At 33.5% G+C, this 5,480-nt stretch overlaps 1 protein-coding gene across 1 annotated transcript in view; it reads right to left on the bottom strand.

Moving 5' to 3' along the window:
- The window catches only part of LOC130805966 (putative wall-associated receptor kinase-like 16), a 29,185-nt gene extending 25,695 nt beyond the window's left edge, over window positions 1-3,490 (bottom strand). Inside the window, exon 1 of the mRNA XM_057670948.1 lies at window positions 3,385-3,490. The gene's annotated coding sequence lies outside the window, so the exon portion shown is untranslated. The remainder of the gene's footprint in view (window positions 1-3,384) is intronic.
- Window positions 3,491-5,480: the final 1,990 nt, after the last annotated feature.

The following is a 5,480-nucleotide window of genomic DNA, read 5'->3' as shown; positions in this document are numbered from 1 at the left end:
GGTATTTCTCGACCTCACGGAAACAACTAAGTAAATACTTAGAAAAATTATCCATATTGCCCCTCTCATTGGGGGTCCGACTTGTCGAACCTACGGTCTCATGGAAGTTGGATGACTAGTTAGATAAATTATATTTAACCACCCTTAAATTGAGGTCCGACTTTTCGACTTCTCGGTTTTAATTTTGGATTCCACTTCTCGTTTTAAGGGTGTTTAGGTGAGAGGTTAAGCACTTATTGCTGCAATAATTAGGGATTTTGGAACTGTTCCCTCTCACCTAACCATTAATATTTCCTTCATTTCTTAAGTTATTAGTGAGAGAAAGTAGAGAGATAAGCTTTGACAATCATCAACCATCCTTCAAACTTCTGACAAAGTTCTCGAAGGTCTTCAAGGGTTCTGACAGAACTTCTTCATGTTTCTGACAAATCTTCAAATTTCTTCAACAAGGTATTCAAATTTTCCCTCAAATTTTTGAATTTCTTCAAACTGTTCTTCAAATTGTTCTTCGTGTTCTTCGTGTTCTTGAATGTTAGCCTAGGGTTTTGAATTAGTTCATGAATCTAGTCTTTATTCTTTACAAGTTTCGCCTATTACTTTATGACTATCGTTAACATGGATGTCGCGGCTACTCATGAGACATTAGCTAACTTGGACAATAAATCTGCTAATCAATAAGGAGGGATTGCTAATAAATGACTCGGATGATAGCAGTTCAGTGAGAATCACCCCCCATTGCGAATCAATAAAGACCGGGGACGAGTCATCTGTATCCCCTATATATACTCCGGAGAAGATGAAATCTGCTCCATGGGAAGTGACCATTGCTTTCTTCCCAAATTACTTGCCACGAATAAATCCTGACCTGGAAGGGTTATTGTATGTAGATATGGAAATGATCGAGGGAGCAGCCGAGTGTTCTGGAAGAGAAAGCGCGGTGCCGGTGCCTCCTCCATTTTATATTCTGGGCGGCGGGCCCCTCAATTATTTCATTGACCTTCAAACTAAGAGGGACTTGGAAAAACAACGAGACGCCATCTCTCTGAAATGGGGTTTGAAGGATGGTATCAACATTATTACTCTGGGGAATTATTACACCGTTAGGTTTCCCCCTCCACATTGTATAGTAGTATATTTTCCGGCTTTTGAGCTAGGACTTAGGTTTCCGCTTCATCCATTTTTTAGGGAAGTGTTAGATTTTTTAAACATTTCTGTGGCCGAGTTATATCCCAATGCGTGGGGTTGTCTGGTGGCGTTTTTGATTCTTTGTAAAGTTTTGGCCGTGCCTCCAACACTAACAGCTTTTAGATACATTTTTAGAGCCCGATTATGCAACTCCCAATTGCAAGGTTGTAGGTGGATAACCTTTACACACCGTCGTGGGCTGAAGATAGTCCACGACCTCCCTGATAACTAGAAGGGGTATAGGACGAAGTTCGCCTATTTGTACAGTTCTGGGGGGTGGAATGTCAAGACTTCCTTTGACATCAAACCCAATCTTTCGGGTTTTAATAATGGGATCCCGCAATGTTCATTTACTGACGCGGTGATCATAGAGTATGCGAAGATGGACGTGCAATTGGGGAGGAAACCCATGAACGTCCAGCTCAACTGGATACCAGGTCGCTCTGAGTTGGAGAATGAGAACCTCCTTTCAGCATTCAACATCAGCTTGGCTATTGATCAGAGTAAGAGTCGTCGGCTCTTTCTTCTTTTTTATTACGCGACTATTTGCTTCTAACTTCTGTTTTTCCAGGGGTCGCGAAGGAGAACTTGAAGGCTAAAAATCCGGACCTAATGAAGAAATTTAGCGTGATGCGATTCGTCCAGGGGGCTAACCGAAGGGCCGCGGAGAAGCCTTTTCCTCTTACTCCGAAGGTATATATTCATGTTTTTTGGTGAACCATGGGGGATTATTCTTAACTTTATCTTTTGCAGGACTCGGAAACGGTTGAGAAAGGGTTGGACGAGGTGCCTTGCGAAGGGGAGGCTCTCCGGCTCCTCGAGGAGAGGAAAAGAATCCACATTCTCGATGACTCTAAGAGGGTGAAGCGGATTAGGTTAGATTAGGTTAGATTTTTTTCTTTTGTTTTTGAAAAGAGGTTAGATTAATTTTAGATGTCATACAATTTGTAAGTTTTCTCCCTATTCTTATTTCCATTATTTTCATTCTATTATTTATTTCAGCGTATCATTAATAACAATAGAAAATCCTTCAATCTTTGTCATTCTTTATTGTTCTTGATTAGTTCCATCATTGAATTTAATTTAATTTCACATATTTTCCGTGTTTAGCATCAAAATTGGTGTTTTTATTATTGATATTATGTTTGATTCCTATTCGTTGTAGGAATTTCATTTGATTTTTCTCGAGTGGAAAGACTCTTTGATAACGCTCTCTTTTATGGATTTAAGTTGCCACCTTCTTTCCCTCCCCAGACTCTGCTAATAGTTTTTTTATGAGTGGAAATACACTAGATATGATGATTATGATATTGTTCAATTCCATTAAAAGTGAGTAGTTTCATGTTTAATAGTTAGGGTTTATTTCTAGATTTGAATTATGAGCTAAGGTTATTAAATGTGTTAACCCTAAATTAAATATGCTTTGCTAATCTGATTATATGATAAGATCATTAGAATTTGAGATAAACACTTGCGAGTAACATTTTTTAGGGTAGATTTTAGTTAAATTATTATTAATATAGTTATCAAACCAAAATGTGAAAAATAAATTCATCTAAATATGATAGGTAATCAATATATAACAAGAAATTTAAAATTGACATGATCACATTGAATCACATAATTAATTCAAAGTTTTATAAATACTGATTATTTATTGTATTTATATGAGTATTTAAGTGATTGACAAGACCTTGAATTTTCTTCGTTATTATTTTTAGACCAAATCTTTGTCCATTAGGAGTAATTAGTAGAGTCATAAACCAATTCACTTTATTTTTCTCTCCACATTATATTCGCATCACTTTATATTACTGCATCTCTGAATTACTATGACGACGTAACCAAATCGATCAACTTGAAATTCCAAATCGATCAACTTGAAATGCCAACTTTTTAAGGTTCATTAACTTAACATTAACTTTAATTAGTAAGGTTGCTAATTAAACCTCCAACATTATGATGAAAACATTACGATTGAAAATTTTCATAATTTTCCTAAACAATTATCAAAATTAAATCTCCAATATTCATATTATCAACACATCATCTCAATAAATTTCATCCAAGATAGAATCTAAGGAGAATGATCATTATCATACCTAATATATTACACTAATATTAAAATTCAAGTCTGAAAAAAAATTAAATACAGCAATTCATACTCATAAAAAGATCAGAAAGAAAATAAAGTAATACCTTCGTCACCAAAAAAATTGCAATTAAAGGGGGCCTCTCAACTCGTCTTATAAGTCTCCAACATTAAAATTTTGAAAAGTTGTTGGAATAATGAGTTGGTCCACTGAAAAAGAGAAGGGAACGTCCATTAAATATATACTCCTACATTATAGAGCTGTTAATAGAAGGACTTAGCGGATAGTGTCCATTTTTTCAAATATTTAAAAGTGCGTCTGTATTTATGTAATTTTTTTTATCGCTATTCGTCGCGTTTTTTTAGTGAGCGAAACTCGCGGTAAACACGTATTTTTATAAACAATTAAAAATACAATATAAATTTATTTAAATAACAATTAAAATAATAAAATACATTGTCCAAAATACTTCAAACACGTAAAAATCTCAAAATATTAAAATTACATAAATATCAAAGTAGGAAATTAAGTATTGGAAATTAGGAGTTGTAGAGAGTATATGAGAATTGAAAAATGGGATTTATTGCGAAATTGGAGTATTAAAGTTAAGTTGGGCAATGTAGAGAACGTAAAAAGTAGTATATATTAAATTAAGCGGGACGACAGGTATACCCACGGGTATTTTTTGGTGTTGCCACCTGCCCCATTTATCTAGGCGGACAGATATTACCCCTTCAAATTTTTAACATTTTAAACAAATATTGTCAAAGCCCATGCATTTTTCAAATCAAATGGGTCGAATTTAAATGATAGCCCGCTCATAAAGAGCTGTAATATATTATAGAGAATAAGTGTTAGTATTATACTCCCTCCTATTCAGCTTATGTGTCCCATTTTCTTTTATGGCCAAGTCACCTTAATTGTCTCATTTCTATTTTTTGTATGGGTTTTTGACTTTTATGCCCTTAGTAGCTTTATCCTACTTTCAATACCCTCCATTACTCATACTAATTTTTCTCCCTTACATTAAAAACCCATAATACCACTCCCTTTTCTACCCCTAGGGTCCCACTTTTAACTCTCCTTAAAATTCGTGTAAAGTCAAATAAAACTCTTAAAGTGAATAAGAGAGAGTATTACTCACGTATATTGTTAAATTAAAGAAACCAAATAGACGGTTAAAAGTGGAGGTCTAAGTCTTCCTTTCAGTCGTCCACCTTGGCTCCATAATTCATCATTTGAATCCCCACCTGGATGTTTCGCCTTATTTTCGAGAAGACCTTGACACGCTTTATGAGTTGACGCAAGGATTTAATTAATAGATGAGATATTTTATATGGCAGTACATATTTTTAATAAAATATCATTGGTTTTAATTTTTTTTTTGGAAAAATAGCATTGTAATGTCATATTTATAGTTATAATAATATTAATGGCTAAAAATATTTAATTGACCGTTAAGTTGTAAAATATCTTATTTGCTCTTATCTTCTTTTATTAAAGCTATAATAAATTCTATAGTTTAGATTTGCTACAATTGGTGTTATATAAAATCATGTTGCTACTATATATACAATATTCCTAAGATATTTCACAACTTAACGACCAATTAAATATTTTTAGCCCATATTAATGTTACTGTAACTTTAAGTACAACATTACAATATTATTTTGTGGAATTGTATTTTGAGATTTGCTACCACTATACAAAAATAAGTATGCTCAAACTTCTTCTCACGTAACTATACAAACATATCTACAATTGTTATTCCTCTTTTCCTCTTTAATGATTAAAATCTATTTTGGCTAGATAAGGGAAAAATTTATATTTAATGAAGCAAATTAGAGTATGTTTAATGAATTTTTAACCCAGATAGGCCTATTATTTAATTTATATGGTGCGATCCAATTTGGCTCAGTCTAATGAGAAAGTGACCTGCCCCATTGAACACATCTACTGAAAAGCCTGATTGGTTGTTGACATCATTAATTATTGCAAAGTCACTTTCTTGAGTTTCTTCTAGAGTAAATTTATTAACACTTAAACATTAGAATACACTTACTACTCAATAGCGACTAGTGACTACAACATTTACTTCGACTAAATATAAAAAAATGAAAAGATGGAATTAGTTTTATTAGTAAGAATATGAAACTCAAAATGAACGTGGTGATTTGGCTGCAATGTTATTTATTTTGGTA

The sequence above is a fragment of the Amaranthus tricolor genome, chromosome 1 (genome assembly GCF_026212465.1).
Source record: "Amaranthus tricolor cultivar Red isolate AtriRed21 chromosome 1, ASM2621246v1, whole genome shotgun sequence".
In the NCBI taxonomy this organism is placed as follows: domain Eukaryota; kingdom Viridiplantae; phylum Streptophyta; class Magnoliopsida; order Caryophyllales; family Amaranthaceae; genus Amaranthus; species Amaranthus tricolor.
Note: the sequence above shows the minus strand (reverse complement) of the source record. Positions and strands in the feature narration are given on the sequence as shown.